This window comes from Aphelocoma coerulescens, chromosome 17 (genome assembly GCF_041296385.1).
Source record: "Aphelocoma coerulescens isolate FSJ_1873_10779 chromosome 17, UR_Acoe_1.0, whole genome shotgun sequence".
NCBI lineage: Eukaryota > Metazoa > Chordata > Aves > Passeriformes > Corvidae > Aphelocoma > Aphelocoma coerulescens.
In genome coordinates, this window is record NC_091030.1 from 2,861,646 (window position 1) to 2,882,465 (window position 20,820).

The following is a 20,820-nucleotide window of genomic DNA, read 5'->3' on the forward strand; positions in this document are numbered from 1 at the left end:
TGTGCAGTCCAGAGATGGGCACAGCACTCCCTGCTCCGCATTCTACGGGAGAAACGAGAGCCCAACGAAAAAGAATTAATTGAAACGTGACAGCCCTGAAATCAAAATCCCTGGAGTGTTCAACAGCAAGGGCTTGGAAAGAGTCCAAGAAGGGCCAGGCCATGGTATAGATTTGCCTTTCCTGCAGTTCTAAGGCTTCCCTCTGTGTTATGTCTCTAGCTTGGAAGAATGTGAGTGTTTTTCTGCAGCCAGTTCTCGTGGCCTTTGTTGCTCCAGCAGTAGCTAAGGAGAGTGCTGGAGTTAAGGAATGAATCTTGAAACTGGTGTGCAACAATTCAGATCCTGGTGCTGCCTGTGACCTGGGCTGCCGTCAGTAAAGTCATTTATTCCCTCTGGGTTTCAACTTTCCCCCTAGGAAATGTGGTCAATGAGCTTTTCTTTGCCTGACGTCAGTACAGGGATGGGGCCACCCGTGACCTGAGTGCATGTGAAGCCCCTCACAGAACCAAGCTGTTGCTTTGTCTAAGCCTGGGGGGGTTTTTCAAAGAAATATTACCAACAAGTGGAAACTCCTGCTGGAGTGAGCTGGGAAGCCTCTGTGGTTTCCAGCTTGCGAGCAACCTTTGTCAAGTGAGCAGAGCACACAGAGAGGCTGTGACCTCCCCAAAGCCCTGCCTGCACCTTTCCTTGCAGCAGATTTTGCCTGGGAATGGCTCTAACCCTGTAAATCCTCCTGCACGAGGCAGCACTCCCACCCCTTGCACAGGGAGGGAGAGCAGAGGCTGCACGAAGGTGCTGCATATTCCCAACCTCGTCCTGCTACGAGTTGGAAGGTGCCCAAACATCTCTCTGAGCAGTGTTAGCACTTTGTGTTTTCTTGGTCGTAAAGCTCAAGTGTTTAGTTAATGTCTGCACAGGTGGTTAAATACAATGGCTCCCTCTGCCAAGTTACAAATCTGAAATTTACTGGAAAGCAAAAAAAAAAAAAAAAAAAAACCACCCAAAAAAACCCCATAAAGTCCAAGTTTATTCATGGTTTTTGCAGGTTGTAAATGTAAGGAAATGAGACCACTCATGCAGATGGGGGCATAATGTATGCCTAGTGTGACACCTAGAAATGCTCCTCAGTAATTATATGCCGTGAGACTCAAAGCAGTGGGCAGAAGCCCCCTGTAACTGTGTGGTTGGACACACAGTGGGTGTTTTACAGACCATGTTCAGGCAGCGGGGCTGTTTCACAAGCACTGCTGTGGAAAGGCTGTGTGCAGCAAAGTGTATTTTAAACTGAGCCCAAATACCTTTCTGACAAAGAGCTGTCATGCAGGGGCTGTGAGATGGGTGGGATAGGATTCCGTGCTTGGCTCGTAACAGCCTGAGAGGTGGCACCCCAAGTGACAGTGTGAGGGACAAGCACCAAAGTAAATCCACTCCCAGTTCTGGGGTTCTGTTGTCTTCATGACCCTGGGATGGCTTGAGGGACCAACACCAAGCTGAATATCCTTGGAGCAGCAGGCAAATTTTGATCTATTTCTGGATATAAATGTAGTTTACTATGAGTAACCTGGATATTTTTTTCCATACTGATCGCTCTAGGGGAGAGTTCCCTCCCTAGGAAAGAAGGGCCTAGAAATTTGTAGGCAATGGAATCCTGCCCTGTGTTCAAGAAACAGTGATGGGATGTTTTCAGGAACTGAGCAGGTGCTGGGGCAGCAGAGTGACACAGGCTGCTGCTGATGCCTTTTCCTGGTCTTAAGGGTTAGAAGGGAAAAAGGGGTTTTACCTCTATATTTATTTTAAGGATCCTTAGGTGCACCACGTCCAGGTGGAATGCACCCAAATGCACACCAAAATGCACACACATGATAGATTGGGTATATCATTATAGGTGTTACTAATTAGCAGATCTATCAAAGATTCCCCAATGAGAGGCTCGAGTGAGCCCCTCCTTCCCCAAGGAACCTTCCCCTGGATGGTTCTATCTCGGTTTACAAAATGTGCTCTGGAGAGGACCTTGGGTTCTGGGGCACACTGATCCCTAACTGTGAAGCTTCTAAGATGTTGAGTCTCCCAGCTTGACAAATAAGTCTAAGAATGTAGGCAAAAAGACACTAAGAATACAAAAGTTATAAAAAGGTATCTAAAAGGGGTATAAAAGAAAAAGGCAAAAAATCATCGTGGCATTGCAGCAGGCGGCAGGACAGGGCAGTCAGGGTGTACCAGGCAGCCGAGTTCATCTTCCTCAGTTTAGCACCATGGAAAGAGGAACATGGAACTGCTGGAGAGGTGTCCTCTTGGGAAATGGTCTGAAAATCACTCCTCTGAAGCATGGCTGGTACTGCTGCTGACTCGCTTCCAGTTCTGGAAGCAGATCACTCCTCTGGCTTGCTCGATAGAGAAAACATCGGTTAGGTTTGCTTCTTCACTCCAGTTTCCATATCATCTTTAGGTTGTTAGCAAAGAGAATTTGTATTCTGCTCTTGCAAGCTCTGTATGTTCATAACCTTCATGCAACAGAAGTGCACTTGTATATTCATCCACATGTGGCTGTCAGGCCTCTGGAAGTGAGGCTTAATTTGGGAATACTCGAGGATGGATGTGAACAGAACACCTTGACTGCCTGAGCTGCTCGAGGGGGTGAGGGCACCTATTGTTGTTGTTATCAGCAGTATCACTGCTATCTTTTCTGAAGATAAAGTGCTCTGTGGGTCTCTGGTAGCTCCAAGGTGACTCTTCCACCCCCTAAATGCCCAGGGAGGAGTGTGGACAAGCCCCTGTGCTCAGACAACAGCCAGGAGTGTTTTAATGATCCACCTTCTCTCCGGGGCTGAGCTGGGAGGTGAGGAGGTACCTCCTCTGCCCCGCTGAACTTGTGCGGATGTCAGGATCTATTTGAAGCACCCCCAAGGAAAGGATGACTAAAGCAGTCCCCAATGACACGTGTTCCTCTCTGCTGCTTCACAGGGGAAGGCTCCAAGGTCTGTTGGTGAGATGGAGCTTCCTGCTGAGAAGACAACTCGAGCTGGCTAGAGATTAAATAACACTTTTAACTGCCTGATACTGTGAAGCTTAAAAGAAGAAAAAAAAGACATGCAGTGTCACCTAGGGAGTAAACCAAAGCTCGCTGAAGCCCATTGAAAGGTTTCCATTGAATTCAGCAGGTATTGGAGCGAGCTGCCAGTATCATGCTGATGTGACCTCAGGTTACAGCTGTGCCACTGCCACCAAAGGAGGCTGTTCAGGTTTGGAGCTCAGCATCTATCCCAGCGAAGGCAAAAAGAAAGGGAAGGGGTGGGATCGAATGTGGAGCTCATTTCTGTTGCTCTCAGTTTATAGACTGGATTTATCACCCCTAGCTGCAATGATTTCTCAGTGTTAGACACCTGCCCTTCCCCACGGCCAGCTCATAAATGACACCGCTCTTTAATATAATGGCTCGAAAGGTACAAAGGGTAAGTTGCAGCTGAAGCAATGTTTAATTTGGCTTTTGTGGCTCAGACAGCTAAGGAGCTGTGGGCATGTCAGTTTGAATTTGAGCTGCAGCCCTGTGTCAGGCACCCAGCCCCAGCTCCAACATGTACCACGGTGCCCCCAGCCAGGGCCTCGCGCTTCAGGCAGCGCCGTACTTCAGGGAGCACTTAACATATGAAAGAATTCATTCCTGGTTTGAATTTGAGCAGCACTACAGTGCATTGTACTTTATTACAATGCTTCTGAATTGCTTTCATAATTTCCCCTGTGCCACCACCCGACTGTAATTCTCCTCCCGTGCGCAGCTCGGCACAGGGCTGGCGGCAGCTCCTCGGGATGCTTTGCATTCCCCATCATCTCTGCACCAGCCTGAAGGAATTTCAATTCACACCAGTCCTGTATGGGGAACCGAGTGTGATTATGTCCTGTAAGTGAGGAAAAATAAGAGGGAGATGAACCCTGTGCATGAATTCGGTGGCAGCCCATGGCAGGAGGGAGATGCCATCTCAGCTGCCTACTTGATTTTGGGTTGGTTTGTACTTTAACTGAATTTCAGGGGAAAAAAAAAATGCTTTGATTGAGTAAAGCTCATGGCCATCCTGGCAGAGGCAATGGACAGCCTTCAGCACTCGCATATGTTCCAGTTTTAATTACACATTTTTTGAGTTTCAGGGGTTCCCTTGAGATGTGCTTATTCTTCTATTTGAACCTCGGGGAAGTGAGGTCAAATGAGAAGATCAGTTGTGTTTAAATTAAATATCCTTCTTATTGCTGTCTTTTCTGGAGCTGCAGAGCCCTTCAAGGTGTTAAACAAAGCTGTCAATAAGGTTTACTCTCATCTTGGTCCCATGAACAAGTTGGGATTATTGCATTAGAAAGGTGCTCAGCATCCAGAGACCCCCATCCTCTGCTGTGATTTTAGAGAAGAAAACTGGATGCAAAGTTCCCTCTTAATAAATGAGTTCTCATTTATCAGCACTTACTGTCTTTGGAAAATGAGAGATTGTTTTTCCAAGTGATCCTGCAGCATTGGGAAGACTTGTGCAGCTTTGACTCATTGTGATTATTCCCAAGTGTTGTCATCAGTTCTTCCTGTGTTTACGTGAAATTGCTCTAAGCCCATGCTTAGCTCTCAAAGCTGATCACAGTGCTTTGAATAGGAAAAACCCCATATCCCCAATCCCTGCTTCTGCTCTAAAACATGATTTGTTTCCTTCACTCTCTTACTGCTGGGAGATGCCAATCCAAACCTTCCGCAGAGCCCAAATATTCTACTTTTTAATATTTTTGAGGCTATTGTTCATGGTATAGGTTATATCCACTGGCTATAAATAAGGAGGGGCTGAAAAGGAAGTCATAGAGATCCCTGTACAATTATCATTAAACCTGTACCACGCTGTTCTGTTCTCGGAATGTCTAAACATGCTCTAGCCATGATTTTCTGCTGCACTGCATGTAGTGGTTGTATCCATCAAAGCAGAAGTGTTTCTAAATTTGGCTGTGGATAATTAAACTCACTTTAATGTAAATGACTGTGCTGCAGCTCCCAGAGTGAAGATGTGTCACTTATGCTCCCTATAAACATTAGGGAGAATTGGCCCCACGGAGCAGATGCTGATACAAACTCCTACAATCCCAGACTCAGCAGAGTCAGGGATTATCAAGTAAAAGGGTAAATCCCTGTTAGTAAAATCCAGAAAGGGTGCCTAATTGAGGCTATGCACAGTAAGTAGGCAAAAGACCAGGATGATCAGAGGGATGGAGCAGCTCTGCTGTGAGGAAAGGCTGGGAGAGTTGGGAATGTTCAGCCTGGAGAGGAGGAGATCCAGGGTGACCTCATTGTGGCCTTGCAGGGCCTGGAGGGAGCAACAAGAAAGATGGAGGGAGACAACTTATGAGGGCTTGGAGTGATGGGACAAGGGGGAATGGCTTCAAACTGCCAGAGGGGATATTTAGATTGGATATTGGGAAGAGATTTTTCCCTGTGAGGGTGGGCAGGCCCTGGCACAGGGTACCCAGAGCAGCTGTGGCTGCCCCTGGATCCCTGGCAGTGCCCAAGGCCAGGCTGGACACTGGGGCTTGGAGCAGCCTGGGACAGTGGAAGGTGTCCGTGCCCATGGCAGGGGTGGGAATAAGATGAGCTTGAAGGTCCTTCTCACCCAAGCTATTCCATAATTCTATGAAAATAGGAGGTTTTTTAGCCCCTAGCCTCCCCATCCCTCCTGCTGCCCGGTGCTGGCTGCTGCTGTTCCCAGATCCCAAAGCACAAGCAGTGCTGAGGCAACAGCTGAAGCCCTGTGCAAAGCCACACGTGAAAAGTGAAGTTTATTTCTGTCAGCTCAGTTTAGTTTGGAGGCTGAGTGTATCTGCCTGGGGCAGCCATGAGTGAGGATGGCAATCAGGACTTTCTGTATGAACAGGGCATAAAAACTGGCTGTATTCTCTTCAGCAAGTAAACATTCTCATTTTATGCCAGGATTTATAATAAAGGCTCCTTTCTCTGATTCCCTCCCCATCCAGATGTTTCTCCGTTACCAGCGTAGCATAGAAACATCTTCAGCTCTTATGGCCACCGTCAAAATATTCCCTACACCCCTGTCTTAATGTCATCTTTTCTGTTCTATTCATTCCATTCCAAGCATGCACTGTATTTTTCTTTTTAGAAAGAGTGCAACTTCTTCTAAGAAACTTTTTCTCCCACACTGAATATCTTTCCCAAAGCATGAGAACATTCTACCCTTTCATTTTGCTCACCAGACATCGCACGATTTGCAATGGAAACTGGCAAGAACATTTAAAATAATAAAAATAAAAATTGTGCTCATCTCAGAACTGGGAGATGAGTGCATTTGCTGGGAGATGTAGAGGTTTGGAGCCCTGTGATTGAAGTCTCCAGGAATGTTAACTGAATTTTAATTTGTGTTTTACAGAACGATATGTATGGAGTGAACGTAGGAGAGGTCAGGGGAGGGTAAGAGAGACCGAGACACGCTGGGTAAATGCATCACTTAGTGCACATTGAGCAGGTTTTTGGTTACTGCAGTTTTCAGATTTGTGCTCTAATCTTTATTGATTTAACGAGGGCTCTCGCACAGTAATTAATGCAGCATTAGTTGTGCCCAGTGCTCTTGGAAAAGCTGTGTATTAGCACTGCTCCTGCTGATGTGGGATCTGCTGGGGCTGGAAGGGGCAAAAGTGTGTGTGGATCCTTGGAGTGGATCATAAATAGTGGAAGTATGAGGTAAAGGGATGTTTGTCTCTCTAGCTGCCTGCTTTTTTTTTGTCGGTAAAAGCTTGGGCATCTTTTGGTTTTTTTCTTGGAATGGTTGTTGACTTGCCTCAGTCTTTCAGGATCCCATATCAGACCTCTGGCCTGGCTTTGTGCAGGAATTTATTTCCCTAAGATCTCATGAATCCTGGTCCAAAAGCAGTACATAATTTTAGCTCCACTCAAATGGAACTAAGGAATTCAAAGGAAGTGTTGGAGACGGCCCCAAAATTGAGGATTCCTTTAAAAATAATAATAGAAAGCCTTGATTCCTCTCTGTTCCTTCCTTGGGCCATGGGACTGAGCTGATAACTGCAAGCCAATTTTTAAGTGCTGAAAACTTTCCAGGGAAACATCCTGTGTGTTGACTGGTGAAAGCAGCATTAACTGCTGTGTGTGGAGCCACTCAAACCAGTACTGAACTGGTCTTTAGTGGAGCTGGCTTTCCCCTAAGCATGGAGCTCAGCTATACCTGTTCTTCTCTAGTTTAGTAATACTAAAGAACTAAAATATAGCTAAATATGGTTATGGTTAAAAAGAACTAAAAATGGTTATTCTATAAATATATATATTAGACACAAAAGTGACTATTCTTAAAAAAAGAGAATTGTTCCCTAGCTGGTCTTGCAGTAGGTTTTTGGTTTATACCAGGGTGAGGAGGATGACAAGGAATCCAAAGGGGAGTTCTACCTGAGATCACCACACTGAATCAGGCAGTGGCACTCAAGTTTTATGTCATTATTCTGGAGAGAGCCTCTTTGCTGGGACAGAGCCAGTGGAGCTCTGGGTTGGTTGGTGCAGGTGGGTCAAGGTGGGTGCCCTCTGTAGCTTTTGTGCACAGCATCCTCCTCAAATGACGTCATCTCCATTTTCATCTCTGAGAACACAAAGCTGTTCTGGAGCCTGGGCATTTCTTGTGCTGTTTGGTGCTCCTGGGGTGTCTCCTGACACACAGCTCCAGCTGGTGAAGCAGTGAGGGGGAAGGGTCACGTGGCAAGTGTGCGTCGGAACTGATGCTCGGAGATGAAGGGGAGCAAAGGTTTGGCTTCCCCAGCATTGTCAGACCTTGCTGACATTTCTCACTCAACCCTTAATCCATAAATTGAAACTAAAAATACCTTCCTAAATGCGGGCAGAGGGTGATTTCAGAATCAGTTGTGAGGTATTTGCATCCAGATCCTTGAAGAATTCCAGCATCTTTTTGCTATTTTGAAGTTGCAGAATGAAGCATGGAAATAAATCAATCGCACGATTTGGGGCTGGCTTTATTTGTGAGGTTTTTTTTCAGTTTTTTTGGTTTGGTAAAACCACAATAAACTCATTTTGGATGAAGGCCAGGCTTCTCTTTGAAGGCCAGGCTTCTCTTTGAAGGCCTGTGAAGCAGCACACAAAGTTACGCTCCTCTCTCCTTGCTTCACAGTAATAAGGGAGTGATGGACTGGGAGCTGCGAGCAGCGGTCCAGCTGTTCCCACACAAATCCTTCATTTGGATGAAAGGAGACTGTGGCTGTTAAAATGATAGCAGGGAATGGCACCAGAAGCATGACAGACAGATGGATGGTACTGTAACAGCTGTAAAAGGCCCATACGAGAAAACTGGGATAAAGACTCGTTTATTCCACTTCAGCTCTATTGCATTGTTTTATTCCTGAATGGATTGGGTACTTGGTGATCCAATGGCAACATAATTCCAATTGTGAAACGATAATGCACAATTAGCAAATGGTCAGGTACAGCCAGCTGGAGGACTGGCTGCTGGTATCCTGCATTTGCCCAAATTAAAAAGTGGGGAATTTGTTAGCGAGACACTGCTTCAGGCAGTGGGGGCCTGCTGAAGTGAAAGTGCTGTTTTCTTCCTCTTCAGGTTTTTCCTGTCCTTGAAAACAGGGAGCTGCTGTTCTCCAGGTTTAAGGGAGAGGATACAGAACAGAGCCATTGAGGTTATTGGAGACAAAAGGGCTGGGCTGGGCTGGAGCAGCTCCCTATGAGCAACCCACACCTCCCTGGAGGGGTGTTAAGAGCTGGGGGAGATGCTGCAGTGCCAGATAGTAAAACAAGGGTGCAGGGGCTGTGAAACAGCTGCTTGGAAACTGCAAGTTGAATATTAGGAAGAGAATTTTCCCTAGAAAGGAAGTCCAGGCTTGGGATGGGCTGTCTAGACAGGCTGTGGAAGCGCCATCCTTGGAGGATGTGGAGCCTTGGCTAAACCCGAGCCAGCCTTGGCCACGGGCCCACGCTGAGCAGGACAACGAGAGGGCCCTCACGGCCAATAATTCTGTGATAAGAGAGATTGGAAGGGAACAGCTGTATCTGCAAAAACATTTATTTTAATCCTCGCCATTGGACAGAAGCAGTGGAGGGAGGGCAATCCTTGAGGAAAGCGTTTCTTAGAAATGTGGAAAAAAGAACACATTAGGAATCTAATAAAACAATGAGATGTTCAGATGCTGTATTGTTCTTTGGGCTTCTTAAAAAACCAATTCTGCAGCATCTCAAGTGATACTCATCCATTTGTGTGCATGTCAAACACCAGTGGATCTGTCAGAGCTTTTCTTCACTTTGGGACAATTAAGCACAGATTCCATGGGCTCCTTATTTCCAGCACTGTATAAACAAAATTTGTTTTATTATGTTTACTCCTTTGGAAAACAGCTAATACTTTGGGTGTGTATTCTAAGATTTTTTGAATTCACTTCAATATTTTTTCCTGTGTCGTAACAGTTGGCTGGTAGTGGCAAAGTGGAGTAGTCAGTGGGTTGTGGCTGAAATCAGAACCATGTACCAGAGGCTGGTTTGATCCTGTATGTCAGTTGTTACGACAAAAAAAAAAAAGGAAAAAGGTTACTTGGTTGAATTTGAAGATAAGAGGAAAATCTCCTGAGAAAAAAATTAAAAATGAATATTTGGAGCCAGCAGCAGTTCTTTGGCTTTCAAATGGTCAGGGTTTTTCAAAGATTGTACTCTTCTCCCTGGAAAGTGTGAGCTGGCCGTGGTTTTGGGGGGTCCTGGGGGCAGCAGGTGGGCACAGCCTGGTGACATCCCTCTCCCTGCAGCAGCACCTCAGTGCTGTGCCACCTCAAAAGGGCAGATCCCCGACACAGGATTAGAAACCCTGTCCAAGCTTGGCGCTCATGCTGGGCAGGTGATATTTTTCTGCACATAAACTTCCTAAAATCCTGTGTTGGATCATCCCAAGCCGCAGAACAGGGAACAGGATTTTGAGATCCCCGTGCAATGGCAGAACTGGGGCTTTGGTGGATCAGGCATTTCAGCCGTATTTACAGTAACTCCTGTCCTCTCTCTGTGATGTTTCTCGTACAAGATCACGTCTCTTGAGGGCATGCTTGTCACGCTTGCCATGGGGAAATTACCTTGAAGGTGCTCTGCCAGAAACCTCATTCTGGGCTGTTCCAGTTTGCTTCCTAATGGCTGAATGGTTGAGTTATCGTGAGAGCTTAGTCACATCAAGATATTGCTCAGAGCAAGCCCTGATTCATTTAGCTGCATAGGAGGTTTTGGGAGATGATGGCTTCATCATGAGTCAGTTCTTCATTATCACATTCCTCTGACGTTACACAGCAATATTGGAGCTGCCACAAGCAAAAACAGATGAATGATACCAGATTAGATGGACCTTGTCTCTGATAATGGTGAACGTGTCATTCCTCAGACAGATGCAAAGAGCCAAGTGCTGCATCAGGCTGCTCATGCGAGGAGACAGAAGCCTTTCCCAGCCCTGCCTGCACTCAGCTTAAATATAGAAATGGGAAAGTGACTTTGCAGCTTGATTTCAGCTATTCCTAACCATGCCTAATCATTCTTTTTGAAAAGCTTGTTAAGGTATTCTCGTCAATTAGCACTTGTTTCAGTGAGCTTCAAGGATTAATTAGATGTTGCATTACAAAAATAATTATGCCTTTTAACCATTTTCGGTTATTTACTTCCTTAAATGTTGGGTTTGTGAGGCAGAGACTGGCTGGGTGCCACAGTCATTTGGGTAGAATCTAACACAGATTAATGAGCAAACTTGAAAAGCAAGCAGTGAGTTCCCCAGTGTTTTGTAATTACGCAGTTTGATTAAAAACAACTGGAACAACTCTGTGCACTGAGAAACAAAGTGGGAGCAGCTCTCTGCACTGAGACCTCTGTAACAACAAGTATCAAACCCAGGGCTGAAAGCAATTTAGGGAGCTTGAAAGTTTTCTTGGCTTACCTGATGGTTTCCTCCGAGATGGTTTTGAAGAGTAGGCATTGAGGCAGTGCAGATGTTCTTCTCCAGCCTTCAGATTCACAAACACAATGACAGAGGGATATACTGACTTTTTTGTTGAGGCAGGAACTCAAATGCTTGTCCTGACTTGCTTGTGCTGCTCTGTGGACACAGCTCGTGTAGTTAAAAGGAGGTGGCTTTTGAACATGAGCTGAGAATTTGTGCTTCAGCTTTAAGGGAGTTCTGCCTCACTATGAGCCAGAGAGACCTAAACCAAACCCTCTAGAAGTGCCTGTGCACAGAGGGCCTGTGGCCAGAATGGGTTCTGTTACCTGTGTTGGACCAAAGGCCTAAAACTGCTGCTGGGGTAAAACTCCAGCCCTAATTTTGGGGAAGCTTTGCTCATTTACACCACCTGAAGGCTGGCTCGAAGTAAAAACCAGGCATTGTAAGTGCCCTCTGTGATTATCTCAGGGCTTCATCCTGCTGGTCCCTGTGCATGTGTGAGCAGGGTTGTAACTGGTGTGAGCAAGGCTGGGCTGAAAGAGCTGATACTGCAGCTGGAGCGTGAGGCAGAGCTCCATGTTGTTCACCTTGCATTAAGGGCAAGGCAGGTAGACAGAAAAATACACGTTCTTCTCCTGCTGGCCCAGCATTAGCTGCCTGGCTTACACTTCTCTGGAGATATGCCTGTCTGAAGCCTCAGACATCAATTTTCTCTTTTCTAGCCCATTTTACCTCTCTTTCACAGGTAGATCTTGCTTAGAATCAATAGCTCCCCACTATCAGCCCCATTTAGGGTCTATTCATTTATTGGATTTTGAAAATGGAAAGTAAGAAGACTTAATAGAGAAAATATGGGGGTTTTCATTGAAGTGCAGTATTTGAAATGCAGACCCGTTCTCTCACCTTTAAGTATTACTGCATTACAAAACACAGTTGAAATAATTCATACCCCAGCTTGACTCATAAAAAACATAAGCAGGTTACAAAGATCCTCTTCCAAACCTGAGGCATCCAAAGTTGCTTGGACCAAAATTTTAGTCAGCTCCTTGCTCAGATTTTCCCTGAATTTGCAGCAGGTCATAAAGTCTTTCATATCTGACTTCTACCAAGCTATGGCACTGAATGAATTCTTGGAGACCTCTGGCAGTGACCAGTCCCTTCATTCTGCTCTTCCTTTGCTGAAGGATGGTCAGCTCCTGTTCTGATGGCACCTCTAGGGGTTATCTGGAGGGGTTTGCAGCCACTGGGAGCTGGCAGAAGGAGGTTTTAGTGCCGACACAAAGAAGCCCAGACATCAACGCTGAAACCCCTCTGGAAGGGGGCACTCAGTGCCCAACACACAATGAGAAAGGGGCAGAGCTCCTCACCCAAAAGGGGCTGTATCCTTCTGTCACTGTTAAGCAGGCATGAAGGTGAAGAAGAAAAGAGAGGGGACTCTCCATAGGTGTTCCACACAGGTTTACTCGGTGAAAAAACAGGGACAAAGAGCCAAATTGGCAGGAGGGTCCAGGGATCTTATACTGGGTACAGAATAGGCAGGGAAAGGGCCCATAGCCAATGGGATAGGGGCAAGTAGGTGGGGTTGACAGCAAGGGAACCAACGGGAACACCACATAGGAAGGACTTAGGGAAGGATCCAATGGGGCATCGAGGAACAAAGAACTTTCTAGAACTGATACTTATTAAAGAAGGGAATATCCATACCTTCATGTATAAAACAGGGAGGGGAAAACATTAACCAATGGGGAGAAAACATGCAAAAGGCAGCACAAGGGAATCAAGGGTTCTCACCATGACTGAAAGTTACATGCTAAACTTGGGTTGCTGACCACCACAGCTGCTTGTTTGAGTTGTTCTCAGGAGACAGAGTGGTGGGATCCACCTGCACTGCCACAGTTATCATGGCTGTAGATTTGTCAGTTTTTCTTGCATGGAAACATTCTGTTTCCTAAAGAGCGTGTTTATAATTTGAGTGTTTGGAGGATTGTGCTTTTCTCTTTCTCAGGACAGCAAGGACAGAAGAAGTTCAGTGAGGAAGGTTCACTCATTTCCTGCTGTTCAGTTGGCAAAATTCTTGAGGGAGCTGTGTGGGGATGGGGTAAGCAGGGTGTATTTAGCCTCTTCACCTGCCTGGGATGACCCTGGCTTGGGAGTGATTCCTTGTATGAGTGATAGAGGTACATTCCATTGCACACACCTGCATGGAATATGTGCATATCACAGAGCAGCTTTTCTGAGCCAACCCCAGCACACAGGAAAACATTTTGTCAGGCAGAAGGGTAACCAGGAAACTGCTCCTGCAGTAAGACAAACATAAACATATAGGGCACATTCAGCTCTATAACCTGGTTTTGGTGCTGTTACTCCTAATTTGGCTGAATAGAGACAGACCAGTGAATGCTCTCCCACTGGGAATGGTGACAGAGTCTGCTCTGGAGATGCAGTGAAGTTGGAATTGTTTGAGGTGGGTCAGCAACACAGAAGAGGTTGTCTCCAGAGGGTCACTTGCATCACACGTGGCTCCTTTAAAGCTATCTGCCGTGTAAGAGATTGAAGAAATAGTATTAGCAATGGCACTGCCTTAAACCTCTGGGGAAGATGTGTGCCTGTCTGTAGAGCTCTCATAAAAGATCCCAGGAAGGATTCAAAGAGCATGAACACTTAAAGAAAGTCCATGGTACCTGCATGCAGTGCAGAGCCTTCCTCAGGAACCAAGCCAAAAGTTTTATTGTGGCATCAATTGTCAAAAAGGGCCAGCACAGCTCTTCTCAGCAGCCCTTCTCCTCTTGGTGATAAGGATAATTTCAGGATCCAAGGAGAAGAGCTGCTTCTGCACCTGTGCTCTGGCAGAGGGCTCAATCACATCCAGCACCAGAGGGAAAACCCTTTTTGTTGTAAGGGTCCAACCCAGCTGCTGGGCAGGTATTTGGTGCTGGAGGCTCCCTGTGTGTTAGGATGGTTAATAAAAAAGCAATCTGAGTTTGGGATAGAGAAATATGGACATAAAAATAAGTGAATTGAAGGTTAATTAAACTGAGTTTGCAAAATATGTTCAGTATAGGTACTACAGGCCCTCTTTTCCATCTGTGGTGAAAGGGACTCAACTCTGGAATCAAACATATGGAGTGTCTTTAGTCCAGGTAGCTCAAGGACTGATAAATCTGTGCCTTAGTGGTCCAGGCTTCAGTGCAAGGTGCACAGAGTGAATCTGAGAGGCTTTGTGCATGTGCAGAATTAATTTTGGCAGCTCCTGCTTCGCTGCTCCCAGTATTCCAGCAGACCAGATTCAGGATACCTTGTGTATGTCTGCTCTAACACCTTCCCCCTCCTTGTAACAGATGCACTTTCATAGAGACTTCCAATGGTGATTACTGTGAAGCAAATACTGCCACCTTTTCTTTCTCTTCTGTCTGACATATCCCTTTATGTTGTTCAACTGTGAATTTCTTAGAGCAGGGCTTAATCTCCTTGAATTCCTGGAAAACATTTGGCAAACCACGGATGCAACATGTGTACAAACAGTGATAAACCCCGCCTGGGTGAGACTGCTCCTCTGTCAGTGCTTGTTGCTCAGGATGGGAATCAAAACTGGGCAACATAAAACTTCCTAACTCATATTTTCTTTCCAAACTCCAGCACAGAGGCCCTGAACTCATGGCTCTCAAACCTCCTGTTCTCTGCAAAGCCCTGGGGGTGCTGGGGCTGCCCAGGGCTGTTGAGTTGCACCATGTCTTGTGCTTCAGTGCTGCTGCTTATGGCCCCCATAGGCTAAGGGCCAGAACCTGTGTGTAAAGTCTGAGGCTGCAGGGAAGGCTTGCACAAAGGCTGTGCATAAACTCTCCTGGTTAGTGTGTTATTTTATTTATTTTGTTCATAATCTGACTGTATTCTGCTTTATTTCTACCTTTCTAATGGGTAATATGAGCTATATTTTGCTATTTTTCTAGGGAATACACTAATGTGCAGCAGAGGTGTGAAAAAGATTGTTGGAATGGCCATAACAAAGTTTCTCCCAAAACAGTAGAGTCTGCACAGACCAGCAAAAAGTTCACCATTTTTGCTAAGCACATGAAGCTGCTCAATGTGCAAAGGCTCTCCTCTTAAGCATTCCCTCAAGAGTAAAAAGCCCTTCATGGGGAGGTTAAAATAATGGTACATACAGGCTTATTCAGAGTTTAAATTTCACCTCCAGCTCTCTGCCTAGGCTCTATCAAAATTCAGGCACTACTGAAATCCTCAGGAGACTCAAAGGAAGATCTGAAGACCTGAATCTGAAGCCAGCCAAGAGGCAAAGGGACTCGGGAGAAATCTCAGCAGCCCGAATGTGCTCTTTAGTGCCTATTCACCTCTCATATGTTCCTTAGCCAGCAACTCACATCCAAGAATGTAATATCCTCCTCCACACTTTCCCCTCTCGCTGTCCAGTCCTGCAGCCCTTATGTGAACTTTAAGTAATTCCCATCAAAGTCAGCTGGTTCGCTGAGTGAACTTCAAATCTCCTTTGGCTCTGGGTTTGCAGGTTTTAAGAACTGGTAATAAAAGAGGTTGGGGAATCTGCAGATAATTAGCAAACCACAGGCCAACTCCATATCCCGCTCCCTGCCCCATCAGCCCTTACTGAAGGAAAGGTAACTCTGTCCAGTCTTCCCCAGTCCAGCAGAGAGACCTTAAAACCTGCTACCTTTCAGCTAAAGATCTGTCTGGAGATCCCCTTCCTTAAAGCCTCGGAATAAATTACATTGTTCCTGTCCTAGCAGGGCGGTTAATGAGATGTTCTCAAGATTGACAGTCTCTGACAGCCTTCATTGCCTCCCTTTGATGCTCTCCTGACAGTAGTTTCTAAGGCAGTAAATTAGGACTGGACATAAAGCCTTCAGTGAGAAATGAAGGCTCTATTTTCTGCTTACCAACTCTAAATGCAGAAAGAGGCAGTTTTAAGCATTACACAATCAGGCTTAGCTTGAACAGTGATTCAGCCTTCCAAGAAAGATACTGCTTAAGTGGTTTTATTGCTCTAAATGGGGCTAAAATTCACTTTTTATCAGAGCATTGACATCTCTAAACCTATCCTCAACATATACCCCATCGAGAATATTATCCTGTAGCCTAAGTTGTTCTATTCTTAACTTCAGAACTGAGTTTAAGTGAACCTGGTGTGTGCTGAACCCAAAGAGGAAAAGCCTTGGAAACACATGAGCTGTAGTAGTTGTTGTCCTGGGCCCTGAGCTGCTTTTGAATGGTACCTGTGCTTTCTCTCCCAGGAATGTTGGTACTTTTGGGGTTTGAAAATACTGAATTTTTAGTAGTCTGACAATGTGCTGATGGGATGCATTAGAGACAAACCCAACAGCAGTTGGTGAGACAGCCCCAAAAAAGCCAGCCAGGTTTGGAGCAAATCACTGAATTTCAGGCCTCCTTCACTGATGTGCCTGAACTGCATCGCTTCTCCTGCCCAGCTTCAAGCTCAGGGGATTGATGGCAGTGTGAATCCACGTCTGGATCCAGTATCTGGGGCTGAAGATCAGCTCACATAAATACAGGCATTGCTGAGAGATGTCGTGCCAGGGGATGAGCACAGGAAATGCCAGCTCTAATGCAGCTTTCTCTTCTCTCTTCTAATTGTTGTAGATAATGAGGGAGAGGAAGCACTCATGATGTTTGAGCCTAGAGGGTTGAATCTCAGCAGAGTTGACTCAGCTACTCATCTCTGTAAAGCAGATAAGCTCCATGGTCTGTGTAGTAGGAAATTAAAAAAAAAAAAAGCTTTCCGTGATGGAAAAAGCCTGAATTTGAACAATAAATATAAAAATATCTCTCCCCCAACAGAAAAAGGGGAAAAAGCATTGTTAGAAATGATTGCATGTATTTGGAGTTGCTATTGTAATGGTTTTGACCAAGCTAAAAAAAGAAATAAAATATTCACAAGGTGAGAGACTGCCCAGCACAAGGAGGGGAAGCTGATCCGTGTTGCCTTCACTGCAGAGTCAGTGAGGCTCTGTGGGCACCGCTGTTGGCTCGGCAGCAGCTCCCGCTCCAGCTTTGTAATATCCTAGAGCTGGAGCTGCTGCCGGGGATTATCTTGCATCTTTCATACACTCTGCTTTAATTTACTTTCCTAAAATACTCATCTGCACATAGCAGGATCTTGTTTTCTGGGCCCCTGACTGATGTCCTTTTGGTGATGCCCCCAGAGCCACTTGTGTGCTGGGCAGAGGGAGGAGCTGTGTGGTGCAGGGTGACAGGAGAGTGTCCCACTGTGTGACACACCTGTGTGATCTGTCCTGTCAAGACTGAGCTTTTTGAGACTCCAGAGTTGTACCAACACTGCCATGAGCAAATAATTGGTGAAATCTGTGTTACTGTGTGAAATGTGTGAGCAACCACCACCTGCACCATGAGAGATGCAGGGTGGGCACTGGCAGCCTGAGACTTTGCATCCTCAATCTGGTCTCACACTGGTGCAGAGCAGTAATTTCAGCATTGGCAAACTGGAGTATGGAAATACAGATTATACGTGGCTGGACTGAAGGGTTACTGCTCAAGGGATGAAATTGTGCTTGGTCACACCGGATCAAATCTCTGTTGTGTGAGGTTCTCCCAGGTTTGGGAGGGCACAGGTTGTGTTCTGTCCCCCATCCTTGCCCACAGGTATGGATGAGGCCAGCTCTGTCCAGCCTACAGGGCCTGGGCATCAGCACCAGGATGGCAGCTGGGTGCAATGGAAAAATGAGTTTTCTGTATCTACTCAGTTGTGCACCCCTCTGCAGAGAATGGGTCAAAGCCTGGGGCTTTCTCCAGGTGCTTGGGGGTTATTTTAGCATCATTTCTCAAAGATTTTTTCCTAAAACCTTTTACTTTATTTGTATTTTGTAGTTGTAACTCCATTGTAGGAAGACTGGGGAACTTCTCCAGGCACGTTTCTCAAAGAGATGCTGTAGGTCAGAGGGAAAGTCCTTTTCCCTATATATTTTTCTGTATAAATATCCCATCCTGGTTACGTTGCCTTTTCCCCTGAGTGCTGACGTCTCATGCCTGTTTATTTTTTCCCCCATTTTCTTTAGGGACTCCCAGGAATGTCAGTTTTCAATGGGGAGAGGTGCCACTGTAGCAAGTGTCGTGTTTACCCTGTGACTCTTGTTTCTGAAAATGGAAGAGTTTCCAAGGAGGAGCAGGGATGTCATTTAGGGAATCCACTTGATTTGTCCCCATAGTTTTCATGTTTTCCTATCTTCTGGGAGGGGGGTTCTCCCTCTAGTCAGTTGACAAAGCTATTTGTTATTTTTAGCTGTTTTTGAGAGAAGCCAAAAATGCTTCCATTACTCATTTCCCACGTTGGCCATGCAAAGGCCATGGCAGGGCACGAACATGACCCTCGGCCTCTTGCCAGGATCCAGAAATGTGTGGGGGACTCTCCCTACAGACTGTACATTAAGGGGAACTCCTCTTCATGGGTGAGGGTTCACATTTTTCCTCTGGAGCTGAGGAATTATCCTGTTTCCTCATCCAGAGGTTAAACTATGCTGGGCACCTTCCTCAAGTTTGCCATGTCAGGGGCTCCCAGAATCTGATCGATTTTGTGCAGAGTGAAAGATTCATCATGGATATAACAAACACAGAGTTGGGCTACTCCAGAATGGGGATCACTTCCTCTTTTTCTATTCTGATTGTTTGATTGTTCACAATACTTTGGTATTTCTATTTTACTTTTCTCTGTTGCTTTTCAGTTTCCTGGGAATGGGGGACAGGCAAGAAAAGGCAGCTTTTAAAGGCTGTTTGTCAAAATCTTGCAGACAAAGTTGGCAGACAGGAATGGCAAAAGGGTTGGGTGAATGTTCAAGGGTTTGAATTCTGCGAGGCTGATGATCAGTGCCGTGTCATGGAACATCCACCTGAGCAAAGGCTTCATTTGTTCTCTGAAATGCTTTGCGGGTTCTAAAGAAATAATGGCATTCATAATAATAATATTAATAATAATAATAAAGGTATGTAAAGTTGTGGAGATGGTCTCTTGAAAACAGAATACACTGACTGTGCTAGGGGCAGCAGTGTTGCCAAGTGGTAGCTTGGTATTGTTTGTTTTTGCATTACTGTCTCTACCTTATAGCTTTGTCTGTATTTTTCTTATTTATTGCTGCTTTAACTTTGTCTAGAATGTGCCAGGAGGCCTTTAGACAAGTCACTTTATTCATAGCTTAGCAGAATCCTCACACTCACCTTCATTTCTTTACACCTCAGGGTTTGTTGGAGCTGAAGAGGCAGAAGTGCTTGGCCAGCACCCCTCAGTGGCAGAACAGATGATGGAGTCACTGGTGTGTCAGAGCTGGCTGTGAAGCAGCTCCAGGCATTCCTGGGCAGAGCAGAGCTGCCTGTGCTGCTCCTCGGGGCTGCTGGCTGGCAGGAGAAAAGGTGAATTTCTCCCTAGATACCAGCACTACCAGCAAATTCCTGATTCCTTTGTGTTGTGTGTTCAGAGCTCTGGAGTATTTTTGCTCTTTCCCTTAACTGTGTTTAATGTTACAGTTTTTGGGTGGATATGGAGCCCTTCTCTATACTGAAATTGAGACAATAAAGCTCTGGAATAATACAGAGCTGAAAGCCATAAAGGGTGGTTTCTGTCCTGGTGCACAATTCTCTGCTGTTAACACTGCCCAAAGAATACTTTTTTACTATTTCTACATCCCACAGAAATTGTAAGGAGGTTTTAAGAAAGATATAAACCAAAGAAACTTGCCAAAAGATCCCCGTACCAAAATAGATAATTTTGAGTGCTTAACAAAAGGAAAGAAATCAATGAAACATTGCCACGAAGTCCCTGCAGTCAAATATATGATTCCCACTTCCCCTACTGCCCATCCAGGCCTTTCTTCCTACTCATTTCGTTCTTGCCTGCTCTTTCTAGTTCCTTTTAATAGATTATTTACCTGGCCCTATGGCTTGCCTAACAACTCAGAGCCACAGAAACTCTTGGGTCTGCTGTTTTCCAGGCTTTAGCTGAAGCAGGATGAAAACTGATACCCCGTGTAGAAGTGAGAGCTCCATCACACAGCGAGTTTCTTTCAGCCTCTGCGGTTCCAAGTCACCTCTGTGGTGAGCACAGCACATGTGCCAGCTCCACTGGGCTGTGAATAAGGATATCCAAGGGAAAAAAAAAAAATTGGGACGTGAGCTTTAGCTCAGTGAAAATGCTTCAAATTTTCTGGAAGTGCAGAATAGAAGAAGTGATGAATATTTTACTTTTTAAAAAAGCCAGCACTGGTTCTCTTAATTTAAGTCATTTTTCATGTAGTTACCATTTATCACAGAGAGCAGAGACTTCAGCTGGTAAAAATTAGTGTATTTCCATAAATGAATGGATCTGGTCTGGCTTATTCCAGCTCAGCATTTGACTTACTACAAATAATGGAATTGGGAGGTAGGGATGTAAGGAAGAAATTAGCTGAGCTGCAGCTTGGCAGGGATCACAGAGCTGTTTGCAAGAGCCCTGAATGCTCAAGCCCAGAATGGGCCAAACCCCTCATTACAACCAGGATTAACAACTTAATGCCTTTCTCCTCATTAGGAGGTCGCAAACCAGGGCTGCTTTGCTTGCAGAGCGTTTGTTGTTGTGCAGTTGCTGGAGGCAGCTCCGAGGGGTCCCGTTCCAGCTCCGGGCCCCAATGTGTTTCCTATTCCCGTTGGTGACGTGGGATCCTTTTTGCTCCCCCATTGGGCAACCAAAGCATGACAATAATTAGTACCACACTGCCCCGTTGTGCTAATTGAAGATGCAGGTGCTTGATCTTGCTGAAACCTGGACTTTTCTGGGAGTTTAACTTTTATTCAGCTGTCACTCTGAGGGACTTTGGCCACGGACAAGACCTCCACATTG

General features: G+C 45.6%; 1 long non-coding RNA gene across 1 annotated transcript in view; it reads left to right on the forward strand.

Annotated features, from left to right (window-relative positions):
* Positions 1-19,540, forward strand: part of LOC138119671 (uncharacterized) — a 61,284-nt gene extending 41,744 nt beyond the window's left edge. The window contains exon 3 of the long non-coding RNA XR_011155576.1: positions 19,188-19,540. This is a non-coding gene — a long non-coding RNA (uncharacterized lncRNA). The remainder of the gene's footprint in view (positions 1-19,187) is intronic.
* The last annotated feature ends 1,280 nt before the right edge of the window (positions 19,541-20,820 follow it).